This window comes from Agrilus planipennis, unplaced genomic scaffold (genome assembly GCF_000699045.2).
Source record: "Agrilus planipennis isolate EAB-ADULT unplaced genomic scaffold, Apla_2.0 scaffold37, whole genome shotgun sequence".
Taxonomy (NCBI): domain Eukaryota; kingdom Metazoa; phylum Arthropoda; class Insecta; order Coleoptera; family Buprestidae; genus Agrilus; species Agrilus planipennis.
In genome coordinates, this window is record NW_020438995.1 from 1,724,002 (window position 1) to 1,738,967 (window position 14,966).

The 14,966-nt window shown below is 31.6% G+C and overlaps 1 protein-coding gene across 2 annotated transcripts in view; it reads left to right on the top strand.

Moving 5' to 3' along the window:
• Window positions 1-1,973: 1,973 nt before the first annotated feature.
• LOC108745121 (ATP-binding cassette sub-family G member 4) overlaps window positions 1,974-14,966 on the top strand; it is a 30,668-nt gene continuing 17,675 nt past the window's right edge. The window contains exon 1 of one of the 2 annotated variants that reach the window (XM_018481193.2): window positions 1,974-2,323. The gene's annotated coding sequence lies outside the window, so the exon portion shown is untranslated. Of the gene's footprint in view, window positions 2,324-8,806; window positions 8,875-14,966 lie in introns of those variants that run through there. The other variant, XM_018481194.1, reaches the window with a different exon arrangement.

Consider the following 14,966-nt stretch of genomic DNA (forward strand, 5'->3'; position numbering starts at 1 on the left):
TATAAAAATAAATAAAAAGTTGATTTATATTAATTAACACTGTTGACATGTCCGGGTTTTAAGCCTCAAAATCTGGAATTTTCGTGCTTTATGCCCTGGTTGCCAATTTTAGAGATGGCAACCCCTCTGTTAGCCTAACAGTAGTATCTCAAATGTTTGATAAAGCTGTATTTCATGATCTTTTTACTAGAATATCATACCGATATTTTTTTACCAAAGCGCCCCCTAACACTCAAAATTATTACTCTAATTTATACATATGTATGTATGCTAATAATCAAAAGGCGAAATGTAGGCTCTCTGCATCATGACAGTCTATCTCAAAAATCCTTGAAAGCCTTCATCATATTCGTGTTAATTCCAAAATAAAAGAAAATTTTAAGAGCCTTGGTGATGTTAATATTAATAATGTAATTTACACATACTAACACGATAGCTTTTCCGTTCAAAAATATTTTTTTGAGAAACAAATGTGAATCAATCTTAACACCAAAAAATAAATGCAAAGCAAAGTTCAAGTAACACGTAAATGTATAAAGATGATAATATGTATGAACCAAAGGTTACTGAACGAGTTTTACAACAATGCAATAGAGAGAGAATAGGTATAGTATTCTAATGAGTCACCTCCAGTTTAAAAATCCGCTGAACTCAAAAAGCGAAAAAATTCAATTCTAAAAATCAACTCTATATTATATGAACCAAAGGTCATTGAACCACTTTTACAACTGTCAGTTTTACAACAACGCAGTAGAGAGCGAATTTACAAAATAATTTTTGCCATGTCCTAACATCAAACTGATTTACGAAATCTAATGAACTCAAAAAAAAAAAATGAGACGATATCACAATCCCGAAAATAGAGTACCTCAACCAAAATCTGTGTAATCCAGTTAAACCCAGGTAATATATAGGAGAATTAAAACAGTATATGAACCAAAGGTCATTGATCGAGTTTTACAACTGAGTGAGTTTTACAACAATGAAGTAGAGAGAGAATAAAGTATTGTAATGAGTCAAGTCGAGGAAAAATAACGCGAGATTCTAATCCTGAAAATAAACTAGCTCAATCAAAACCGCTTCCTCCGGCCAGCCCCTCAATATTGCAAGGGAAAAAAGTAAGGAAAGTACAACGCTATACGAGTGTGAAACATGGACGGTGGGAGCGGCGGAAAAGAAAAGGTTCAAAGCGTTCGAAATGTGGTGTTACATGCGAATGATGAGGATACCGTGGATACAGAAGGCTAGAAATGAAGAGGTATTAGAAAGAATATGAGAACTGAGGTCAATATGGAAGTTAATAAGAAATAGGCGAGATAGATTGGTAGCACGCCTTCTCAAACGAAGGTCTAGTCAGAGACATATTAGAGGCAGAAACAGGAGTTAGAAGAAGTACAGGTAGACTTCGATTTAGATTATTGTCTGCAAATAGTTAAGGATGTGGGTTGTTCTAGTTTTGGGGAAATGCGAAAATTAGCTCAGAAGAGGAAGGAGTGGAGGTGCCTGTTGAACCAGTCTTAGGACTGACGACCTTATGATGATGGCATTATTTCATAAACGCAATTCCCCAATTATTGAACAGTAAATTGATCATTTAACTGCTATTTCATTTTAGTCAATCATAACAAAATATTCGCCAATATCGTTTCAACTTTTTTTTTTCAACAATTATCAACTAATTTTGTGAGCAGATAGCAATCGCATAATTTCTAGTTTGTACTCTCTTTCGATCATTCGAACGCCTGACAACCAAAAACAAAGAAAAGATACAAAATGATATAAAAAAAAGAAGAATCTCTTTTCCCCACTCCCATCGACCTCATCGGGAGACGAGGAATTTCCGCACTGAACGACCTGCGAACCAAGCAAGTTCGCATGTACCGAAGCTCGTTTGGTCGAAAATCGTACTCAACGCTTTGCGCTCGTCGTCCTCAAAAGCTTCAGTGCAGGCGTACGCGCTCATTTGAGGTCGATTCTGACGAATACTCGTGACGTGTACCCGACTAGTACATACGGCAAATGCTTTGTCTCAGCGTGCGTGTGTGTGTGCTTGCGTGTATTGTGTCCCCCCGAACATTATCTACCAAAGTAAAACAGCTGATAGTCAAGACCCGTTTGTTGCAATAATGAAACATGTGAGTTTTGTTGTTGAACGGAGTGCAATAACAACGTGAGTCTGAGGTCTTCAACACAAAACATATTAACTAACTCATTCGTGGGTATTTAGTGCAGCAGTGATCAGCAGTGTCTTGCAGCGGGTGGAATTTATTTGACGCTGGAAGTGAGTGAGTTACCTTCTGCAACAGGACGTCTTTAACAAAAGGTTGGTCCTGTTTCTTTAGGTCGAAAATAAAACTGAATGGTGTTTTTGTTAACATGCATTAACTTCGAAAATGTTTAATGACACGTTTAGAATATGTAACAGGAAGTTTATTTTTAGCTACGATCCTACATTTATCTCTATGACGAAAATTAAACCTTCAATCTCAAGTTTTTAACAAAAATGATGGTTACTATATCGATTTTAATCCCGATGGAACATGTCTCCTAAATGACATTTAAAATCCCATTGTTCATAAAAATAAAATTATCATGCATATACGAAATTATTAATTGTTTATTCATCTTTCATATTTTGTGGCCTTCGAAAACAATAATTACAATAATTTCGCAAACCGCCGTGTCGTGCCTATTATGTGATTGGTACAAAAATGGACGTGTATTGTATAAGACTTTTATACTAAACAAGAAATTTCGTTTTCCCTTGTTAATAATTTATCGGAAAAACGACTGTGTACTACAGATTCTTTTGTTTACTTTTGCGTTTACAATAGGTACCTACTAGTTTATTAATGAATAAAGTCATAAAATTTTAATGACTCATTCTAAATTAGATTTTGAAAACAATTGTGAGTCAACCATAGAATTTTTCGAATTAATTTTTCTATTTATTCCTACATACATGTTATATTTATTACTTATTAAACTTCACCTGTTCAAAAGTTTCTACAATAGGATCAGACAAATTAAAATTCAATTTAAATGCGTACATAGGTCTACGTACGATTGTGTTTCTGGTATCAATTTTGCAATGAATAGAAGTTTATCAACAGTCGGTACACACGTAACAAATGGACAGGTGAAAATAGTTTTAATAATTTCAGGTAAAAATAGCATTCAAAGATATTTCATTAATTTTTTATCTGCAACTTGCCCAGATGCCTACGTATTTAGTTTTGTGAACAGTTAACGGTTAGAACTGATTCGTTTCTATTACTCAAAATATCCTAATAAAAAAAAAATAATAAAACCGTCTGTGTTTGGCGTTTACACAAATAATAATTGTGTTAAATCCTTTAAAAAGTTTGTTAATTAAACAAATATTTAATTTTTCAACTGCACTATCTACGCATTTGTTTTTTAAATCTAAAATTATATCTGTTTAGGTTCATTTACATTTGCACATTTGACTTAATCGTTAACTAGCTTTCGCATAGAACTATTTGTAATTATTTATAATACCTAAATACAATTATAACCAATAAATAATTTTAAAAAAGGAGCTTACATCATTCCTAGCCTAGGACAACATCCTCTTCTTGTATGTAAATAAGTAGCATTAAAAAACTTCCATGAAGTATGAAGGGCAAAGTCAAAAGTCAAAGAATCAAAAACAGACACATGGACAATTAAATGCTAATTGAATTTTCTAATGAGAAACAAGTAAGCCGAGTTTTTTTTCAACAATTTCAAAAAAAAAATCAAACAGTTTCTGCTGGCTTAAAACAATGAAAATATCTTTTTAGTCGCACAGCTTTATATATGTTCGTTAAATGCTTTCAAAACAGATTAATTAAGAGTTAAATGCGGTAATTTTTTTTGGGCTTAAGTCATGTTATGGCATGGGAATCGCCATGATTAAAATTTAGAGAATAATTTGCATCATTAACAAAGTTATTCGTAAATTAAGAGATTGTGACCACTTTAATATTCCCGTTTTATTACCTTGGGTTAAGTCCTATATTGATTATTACATAATTGTAACGAATGTAATGTATGTAATAACGTTGCCAAAACAGTTTCTATAACAATGCCAGAAACATGAAACTGATCGTCTCTATGACTGTGACTCGTAGATAAAAAGTTTGCAGACCTGTTCAACACGTTTGAATGTATATCCATCTAAAAATGATAGTATCTGTACTACATCGCTATATTTTGTGGAATTCAGAATGATGAGATGATGCAGAATACTGACTAGTTCAGTTTGAACTTATTCCTACTACGTAGAGGTATTAGCTGCGCCATGGATTTAGTCGATTCAGTTCAACAAGTCGATATCCTTATGGACCTTATTGAACACTGTTGAATGCCACAAAATGTAGCAAGATACTACACATTGCGTATACCACGCTGATTGTAGTAGTTCGCATAAAATACTGATTAACTTACTATTGTTTCAAATACAAATGGTGGATCTTTGTCAAGAGTACAAAAACATTAAATACAGTTTTTTCCTATGTAATAAAGACACAACTAGCCGAAAAAACATTGTAGAATGGATGAATACTAATTTATCTAATAAAATTAAAAATTTGCATATGTACTGTTCTTTTTTGTACGAACTTTTTCGAATCACCTAAAATACAAACAGCTCATGGTCTATTCCATTTATGTGTCAAAAACATGTTACATATCATGTAACGATTATTTAACCCCATTCCTGAATCAATTAAAACAGTATTCAAACCCTCGACCTTTTTATCGGTTTTGATAGAATTTGTTCCCTTGTTTTGCAAGTACTGGAACATGAATACCAAAGCAATTTTAGCACATATAGAATTGTAAATTACCATTCAAAAGTTTTCAAGCTAAAATTCATACATACTACAACATAACCACAAGGTTCAGTGTGTTTTATTAGATTTTACTTCGGAAATGGCGAAACAGGTTACTAACTGTAACTATTGAACAGCGAAACAGTATCTGCATTCTGTTAAATGAGCTATTGGTAATTAAAACTTTTGGTAAATGTCTAGATGATGGCCCCCACCCCCTTCGGGGTGGGTGGGATCGAAAAAGGAGGTCTCCCCCACCACTGTACCATAAAAAGTTCGTGGCGGTTGAAAGTTGATTATTTTGACAATTTTCATACACTATAATTCAAATAAAATTCAATAAAAAAATATTTTTCAAGTGGGTGGAGGTAGAGGATCGAAAGAGGGTGGTCACTTGAACAAAACCCGATAACCTAACCTAACCTAACCTACCCTATTGATAAAGATATTTAAATAATGTTTTATATAACTTTCTCAATATTTTTATGTATTTTTCCATTAGTTTTACCTTTGAATATTGTTTAAGAATGAGTATATAAATATTTACATGCCTGTATTTATTAACTTTGAACCCCTATAACTTTTTATGGGGGTGAGACCGCCACGAACTGTTTATGGTACAGTGGTGGGGGACACCTCCTCTTTCGACCCCCTTCGGGGGTGGGGGCCATCAACTAGACCTTTACCAAACTTTTGTCCTTATCTAGTAAAGAATGCTGAAATGTTAATGTTTACTTTTGTTTTGCTTCAAATGTTCAAAGTGTTCCAATCTTTTGAACGATTGCGCATGCATATAATATATGTATGTATAAAATGATTTTGTACTTTGATATGCCAAACAATGGAACAATATACATCGTATGTATTGTAGTTATATTTAAGACGGTATAAATTGAAATTTATGTATCATTAAGAAAATTACCAGGCAAAGGATCATTTTTTACTATAAAGGGCTACGTGGGCTAAGCTGTGTGGCGGCAGTATATACCTGCAGATGAAAGAGAATGATTTATTTACTGCTATTTCCACAACATCATCATCACAACGCCGTCAGTTCTAAGACTCATTGGACACGCACCTCCACTTTTTCCTAACCTGAACTAATCTGCGCATTTCCCTAAAACTACCCGAGCAGAAATTTCTTAAGAATCCACACCATATCGGCTTCTACTAGGGCGTAACTTATTAGAACACTGAAATGTGGTTCTCATATATATAAATACCTACTGATCAGGTCCTGCTGTAATATACCTAACTTTATTCTGGTAGGACACGTCTTATTTGATCATATACGGGCCTCATTAGATTTACCTAATTATTCCCTAGAAGGGAATGCATTATCTGATCTTATTTGATCCTGATACGATTTGCTCTTTAAGGTCTGTATTGCCACTTTTGTTTCTCATTATATTCCTTATCTAATTATCTTATAAATGTGGCGTATATTTTACCAATATTGGATGATCAAATTGGAAAAGAAGTTTAAAATAATTTTTTAATTTAGGAAAAGTAATAGAAACTGAGGTTGCGGTTAAGCGATGTAGCCCCAGATATTCTCCAAAAGGTATGAGTAAGTAGATATTAATCAATATTCGTATATGATTATTTACAGGCTACTATAATTGATTTTTCCTGAAAAATGGAAGTTTCTATTTGTTTTGTACATTGTATTTTGTGAGAAATCAAACGAAATTATCAAACTTCGATACTTACGATATTAAATTCAAGTTTTATGGGAATCATATTTCGAAACTTTAATAATAAAGTTATTTCTTACTGAATAAACACCAGTTATAGGAAACATCTTGTTGGCAAATAAAATTATTTATTGCCTTCAACAGTTTATTTGCTTTCCGGTAATAAATTCATTAAAAACTAAAGCTTTAACAAGATAGAGTAGATTTCTCACTTCTATGAAATGTTACATTATATAATGGACGTCCGTTTAAGTAGGAAGAGCAGTCAGCAGAATAAAAAAGAGGCACATGGACAATTAAATGTTCATTAAAGACTAATTAAGTGCACTAATGAGAATTTAAATGGTCTGGGCATTTTTTCAAAAATTACTGCTACGTTGGTTTAAAATTAAGTTAAAATTAAAATTAGGAAAAGCATGAGTGAAAAATTTGTCTAGCTTTTTTGATCATATAGTAATTAAATACTCATTAAATGCTATCCAATCAGACCAGCTACAAATTAAATGCTCTTATACTAAATACGTCGACATATATAAGGGCTAAATACAAGTTTAAACAAGGAAAACCACTGTTTCAATCATGTGTTTGAAGCTTAATAATGAGAAATTAAATGCTTCGAGTTGTTTTTAAGACTACTGTTCTGTTAGCTTAAAATTAAGTTAGCAAAACACTCCTTATAAAACAATTCAAAATTTTAAATACATCCAATTGTTATTCCTAACCGTAAATTTGTTGTGATGTAATAAATGTTCTATCTAAATAATTAATTACATAAAATTTAATTTACATGATATACGAAGAAATACAAGATTGCATCATATTTCTCTTCACACAAGGCTATCGTTTTCAATAACAGATAATGTTAATATTTACTACAAGTTGAAACAAGTGTAAAGTAATATTTGTTAAATTTTTGAGAGATAATACCCAATAAAGAGTGATATTAAACAAAGTTATACCGTAAGCAAAAAATAGTTCACATGTTCTATCTATATAGAATGACTAGTAAATAATTTGTTGACAAAGTCGGTCTGAATCATTAAATTTAAAGATATCTTAATTTTAATGACAATTTTTCAGATGTAAGCTTCAAGCATTTATTTACTGGTTAATAATATGAGTTTGGAATATCTATTTTTTACTGTTAGGTGAGGGTGTCCACCATTATTCAAAAGATGCCCAGCTTCCTTGGAACCATAAAAAAAACCTTAACAGTAGTAATAATATAAAAAAACGAGGCAAGGGTCATTTTGATAGAAAATGAAGAAATGGTAGATAGGTGAAAAGAATATTTAGAAAACCTATACTCCATTCAAGAGTTAGAAGGTGTATTAGAGAAAAAAGATTGTGTAGAAAACCCCATAATGAGAGAAAGGTTTGATTTAGCATTAAAAAACTTAAAGAATAATAAGTCACCAGGTACAGATGGGATACAGATGGAAATTATTAAAACATGCAGGACGAGAAGTTAGACATTATATGTTTGGGTGAGTTAGTCACATATACTAGACCGGAAAAATCTCGGAGGACTATAAACGGAACGTAGTAGTAGCCATACCAAAAAGACAAGCGCGGAAAGATGCGAGAAATTTAGAATTTCGTTTAACTTCACGTGTGTAAAAAAATCTTAACTAGAATCGAACTGGGAAAGATGGAAGAAAGTCGGAAGACCACGTAGAATTTAGAAGAAATAGAGGAGGCGATTTTAGCTTTAGGGTAATAACAGAAAACCATAAAGAAACGAACATAGGATTCGTAGATTTAGAAAAAGTTTTTGACAATGTTAAATTAGACAAGATGATAAATATATTTAAAAATGCAGGGATGAGATACCGAGATAAAAGAGTGATATAAAGAGCAACAGGCAGTTATAAAACTTTAGCAGCAACGTAGAGAGATAAATATTAGGAACTAATTCAAACCAGGATGCATACTGTCATACATTAAACATATAAATACCACTAAATACAAGAGAACTTTAGGGATAGACATACAGAGGCAAAAGATTAAAATGCTTAAATTTGCAGATTATATAGCAGTATATAGTTGTGCATGTCCAACCAGTCATAGGACTGATTATGTAAGTAGTGTACATACTTATGCATCTTTAGATAGTGAAAGCATTCATTCAGCACAATCGACTACTAAATGTATTGAACAATGCAAAAATCAAGGATTTCATCGTTCAGTTAAACTGAGTTGGGTTAAACACTAAAATTGTCATTTAAAAGTCATTAATATTAACGTATGTCATTTTGCTATCCACATAATATCATTCGCAGTCTGTATTTCTTTAGATGTTTTCTCTAAGAAGTAGTATGTAATGCACTTGCAATCAGGTGAGTTATCAAATTTGCAATATTACCTATAATGACAAAGGCACCCAGATTATGAGACAGCATGATTAGGTACTTATTTTCCGTGTACTCATTTCAATTTTGATAAATTTTTTGAGGGATTCGTATGGTGCTGATTTCCAAATTGTCTATTAATTTAAAAATAGCGCTAGTATAATATAAAAAATAAAAAATGCATTGAATGGGAGCATCAAGGTCGAAAATTGACATTTAAACACGCTCAATAAAGATCAATAATCTCCATAACCAACGATACGTACGATCCGTAATAAATAATAGAAACCCAAGATTAATTACTGGGTTAAAAACCTAAAATCTACAAATGGTATTTACAATAAATTATTTTGTATCTGGCAACATACCGAGTGTTTCAATTTTAACTGGTTAAACTTAAAATCTGACTTTAGAACCCCAAAACTAGAAAAAACTTTCCTATAATGGTACTTTCGGAAAACTATCGTTATATAGTTACATCCCTCCATAGATGGGAACCAAAACATTTATTCAATTTTTTTTGTATAATTTTATTTTATTTTCATTGTTAGTAGAATTTTTCTAACAAGAACCCTTCTAAACGACCTTTTTTAATCATCCCCTACCCTACTGTTACAAATTAACTTGCAACCACCTATTTTATAATTTTCACTACGAGCTTTTACGAGTTTGAGTTTCATCATAAAAGAATATGCCTCCAAATATAAAAAAAAATTACGACCCGCACGATGATTTGGAAAACTACAAATAAGAAAGCAAATGCTTGTAAGCTGCTGGTGAAATTCTTTATTCGTCCTGGGCTCAAAATAAACAGTTTAATTTTTCTTTCTCCATATTTGAAAAAAAAAAATCAAATTTTAACTTTGAGCAATTAAACTTGAAACATTAGATATACGACAAAAATTATGTCAGAACCTAATTACAGGTTTATATAACAACGTTGTAACAAGTCTGACCACATTTCGTTTTTCTCACATGCAAAATTACGTAGAAGCATCCCACTATTTAATAAGTCTCTTTGGTTAATTATTTATGACCTACCTACTAAGTATCATGACTCTTCACTTTTTCACGGTGTTTTTTCTTAATTACAATAAAATAAAAATAGGTTGGTTAAGTTCCAGTGTTTTTCATTCTATTTTATTCCATGAAGTCACCATTGAAATTTATAAACTGATTTTTTTGTTATCAATACATACTATCTCCTACAGGTAAGTAAAATTAATATATGTATCTATTTCTTCGCTCGCGTTAATGTCCTAAACGCGTGTCAAAAATCGCGATGATCACATCATCATCATCATAAGTCCTAAGACTGGTTGGACACGCACCTCCACTCTTTCCTACCCAGAGCTAATATTTCCCAGAAACTAAAACAACCCACATCCTTAACTATTTGCGAACAGTAATCTAATGTAGGTCTACCACTACCCCTCCTAACTCCCGTTTCTGCCTGTAATATGTCTCTGAATAGACCTCCATGCCTGAGAAGGTGTCCTACTAACCTATATCGCTCATTTCTTATTGACTTGAGTCCTCTGCTCTCCTACTTTTTCTAATACCTCTTCATTTCTAACCTTCTCTAACCACGGTATCTTCATCATTTGCTTGTAACACCACATTTCGAACATAAAGTTCATTTTTATATCCCTGAGGAACAGATTTTTTCTGGATAAAATGTCCTTCTCTGTTTCCCTGACAATGTGTGTACAAAATTTCATGACAAGTTCTATATATATACACAATTTATCAAAAGCTTGAAATATAGAAGGCTCAGCATTAGAAAAATGTAAGAACATTCATAATTAGTTAGAAATGAAGTACTTATTGGTTAATTTAAACCTGCTAATTTCCCGTTTAAAAACGTTTGTTAAAGTCGATTATTCGTTACAAATGTATTCGTTATATCGAAGTATGAAAGTTCAAGATTCACCACTAGGTTAAACCATTTGTAATTTGTATGATATAAATGTGTAGCAGGGTGTCGTAAGAAATTAAAGGAAATGATTTAGAATTTCGGGTCATTTTTAACCAATTTTTAAATTTCGATCCGCAAAACTTCGCTTTTTACAGTGGTTCAACTAGAGGATCTAATATGGTGATAAAAGCGATGCATTTTGCGATATTAAAGCTAAAAGAAATCCCTAATTTTAATGAAAATTCTCCGATATTTCCGTGACTTTCCCGGTTTTCCATAAGATGACACCCTAAATTTATTATTTAAATTTTTTTTTACTGCACTGTTGCTATTGGGTATACCACTATATACCTGCATAACTACTACGGAAATAAACCAAATAGATTAATAAGAGCCTTTTCGGTTGCCTTTCACAAAGAAAGCGAGGTAGACAGATACTTATTTCACACACAACTACAATAATCTTCAGAAATGTAGATACATATATTTGCAATATTAAATCTTTTCACTAGGTTGATGCATTAAATGGTGTAGTGTATTAACCTTTGTAATATTGCTGCTATTGCGGTAACAAATCCGGTATTATTAGAGAAAGTAAAAATACAGCAGTACACACATACATATGCGAATTAGCGAATGGCATGGTAGCGTAAAAACAAAGCATGTATGTATCTATCGCGGCGGAAAAATGGCTGGTTCGATTAAATATCCTTTCAAAAGTGCAATGACTTTCTAACACTGCGCGGAGCCGCAACGAACATTGCAGTCTTCCAATCAAATATTAATCATCCTCAGAGTCTACTATAGGAAGAAAACTACAGAAGGAAGAAAAGGGTATTCAAATAAATATACCTATTTTTAAGATCCGGTCGGATACCAGATTACGACGCCGGGTACCTGTCAGTGCCGGGAAATTCAACCAGAGAAAAAAAAGAAACAACAAACACTAGCAATAATAATTTAATCATCTATCTACATATCTAATGAAAATTGGTAATGGAGATTATATTGGGATAGGTCGTTTGTGCCAATTTGTAGTATTTAACAATTAGTTTACTAAATTATTTGTTATTTTAATAAAATAGTTCGTGTTTACCTTTTCTCATGAACAAGAATACATAATTTGAACGAACTGTTACAATTTCCATCGCTTGTTGATATATCAGGTTTTGATTAACGATAACTTATAGTATAATTTTGACACTTTGCAGATTTTTAATGTTTATAAACATTATAGGCTCGTAAAATCCGCCAACCAACGATTAAAATTTCATTGGCTTAGTGTTTAAAAGACTTTTTAAACGAGACTTAATGTGGGTTGGGACGTTGGTGAAGATGATATTTAATGGAAAGCTTCACGGAGAAAACTAAATTTTCAACGCAAAAAATACAATTATCGATTGTAATTGAAATAGTAAAAAATAATAATTTCAATTTTGACATGTTTCTTTGAAACATATTTCAAGTTTCTTAATTGTTACAATTAAATTTGTAATATCAACTAAAATACCTAGTAAATTTATTTCTGCTGGGATTTTATTTTCACAAATTCGAGTCCAAATTGTAATTTTTATTATATTCGCTTATAAAGCAACGGGCTAGTGTAAATATTGCTTAAATATTTAGGTATATTTTTGTTTTTCATTTTTTCCGTATTGTTAGCACGAAAACATGAACTATTAACCGTAGTACTAATGCCGTATTATCCGTAAAAACAGCCCATTTTGTCTAACTTAAAATTAATCTGTGTGCAGAAGTGACCTATGATTTGACCCCGATTCACTTATGTTTTCTTCGATAAATAACCCCTCGTACATCTAGCGTTAACCACTTCGATTCGTCCGGGGGTTGATGTAGATAGATAAAAACTGCCCTCCATCCCCCAAATCTAAAACCTGGATTCATGCAAGGCCAAGATCATTTTGCACAATGACCCCAGGCCACCCATGAGATACGCTACTGGAATTCATAACCTATCCATACTATTTTACTGATGCATTTGCAATTATAATTGATAACCAGCATTTGTAAGCATTTCATAACATTTTCATTTTTACTAAACCAGAACATGGTGCCGGGTGTCTCCTAATTCCTACATTGGCAAAACTACTTGCTGGGTACATGATAAAAGATTTACTTACAGTTCGATCTTAAGCACGATTATGTAAATTACTTATGTTCAAAATAATCCATCAAAATGCGGATGATAATTTACCACTTAATAAACAATTCACTATTTCGACACGTGTTAAACATTCTTAAACACTATTATAGAAGATGCGACTGGAAAATTCTATGGATTTTACTACACGTATAAATCATACACGTATATTTTGCTCCACTGCCGACTGTGCCATCTGAAAATTGCTTATCGATACGGCCACTATAAAGTGTAAGCCATGTAGAGACCTATACATTTTTAAATTGTAAAAGATTTTAAAAATTATTCAAACATCATTTAAATTAATTTGACATAGGGATGATTCACTTTTACTAAAAGCGAAATTGTTTGAACAATTACCAAAAAAATTTTTTAAACGGGGTAATGTTTTTCATATTTTTTTCTTAAATACTAATAATTAATGACCTCCATTTTTTTTTTGATTAGTTAATATTTTATAGAATATGAATTCATGTAGTTTAAAAAAAGTATTTTTTCTTTGATTGTATACAGTTAATAGATATCACTTACCAATAACGATTTTTTTAATAAGTATTAATGATGATATAAATAAAATATAACCANAAAGATCATTGACGACCACATAAAACTAATTTTTCTTCACACATCTCACATGAAGGCTCAAAATATTTTGAAACTGCTCTAATTCGATCGTTGTTTAAATAAACATTTGGAGCTAATTGACGCTCATGTTGTTTTATACGATAAAATTTTATTTTTAATTACAAAATCGAGTTACATGTTTCTTTACTTATGAGCAGCTGTGATTATAAAGAATATAAGAAAATATTGTTTAATATCATGCCAGTTATTTTTTCGAGTTTATAAGCCGTCAAATTTTGTCAAAATATATTTTTTTTAACTTTATAAAATCATATTTTCTAAAATATTTAATTATTTATCATGTGCCGTTAAAAAGTAACATTTTTTTAGCAAATATTTAAACAATTTCGCTATAAACAAAGTAGGACACATCGTCTAATATCAAGCTACTTCCACGTTATGTCAGTTGGTAGGTAAATTTTTAAAAGATTCCCACCTAAAGTAGAGTAATATCAAATACATATACTCTAACGTATAATTATTGTGTATTCCTAGTAAATAAAATAACTTTTATAAAGCTGTAACTATACATATGCTTGATTATTTTTTACTGAGATATTTTTTGTCAAATTTCGAAATATACGTAATTCGTATTTTACGTTTCATTTATTTGCATAAAAAAGGTTTAACTTTAAAAATGTTAACAGTTTGGTAATCAACCAATATTTTTTGTTACAGCGTGTAGGCAAGCTAAAAATAGGCCGATCTCATTTGTGATGTACAAGGATGTTACGTAATAGTTTTAGAGTCCAAGGATATTTCATATTTATTTTCTTGTTGCTTGATAAAGTCAAATTTTGTATCAAATTAATAACTTGTTTCGGATTTTTAGTTAAATAATTATGTTACTGCGTAAATATTTATTTTATTTTTAACGTACTATTGTTCGTGTCAGCGGAAATTTTAAATTAAAGATTAAAAATGTAGGGATGAGTTACAGTGATAGAAGAATGATACTTAGTTATATAAAGAGCAACAGGCGGTTATAGAGCTGTAGCTGCAACGTAGAGAAGTAAATATTAGCAAGTCAGACAGGGATGCACACTGTCATTGCTACTTTCTAATCTATATATCGAAGACGCGATCAATATCATTAAAGACAGTACAACTGTAGGGATAAAGGGGATGCTTAGATTTGCAAATGATATGGCAGTATTAGCAGCAAGCAAGAAAGAGTTAGAGATAGCTTTAAGTAAAATGGAAGCGGTATTGGCAGAAAAGTATCGTGTGAAAATAAATAAAAGTAAAACGAAAATACTGGTATGCAAGGGAAGAAAAAATAGGGAAAGATAGGAGACGAAAAATTAGAAGAAGTGGCTGATTTTAGATATCTAGGAAGTCAGATAAGTCAGGACGGAAGGAGTAGTAGGGATACAA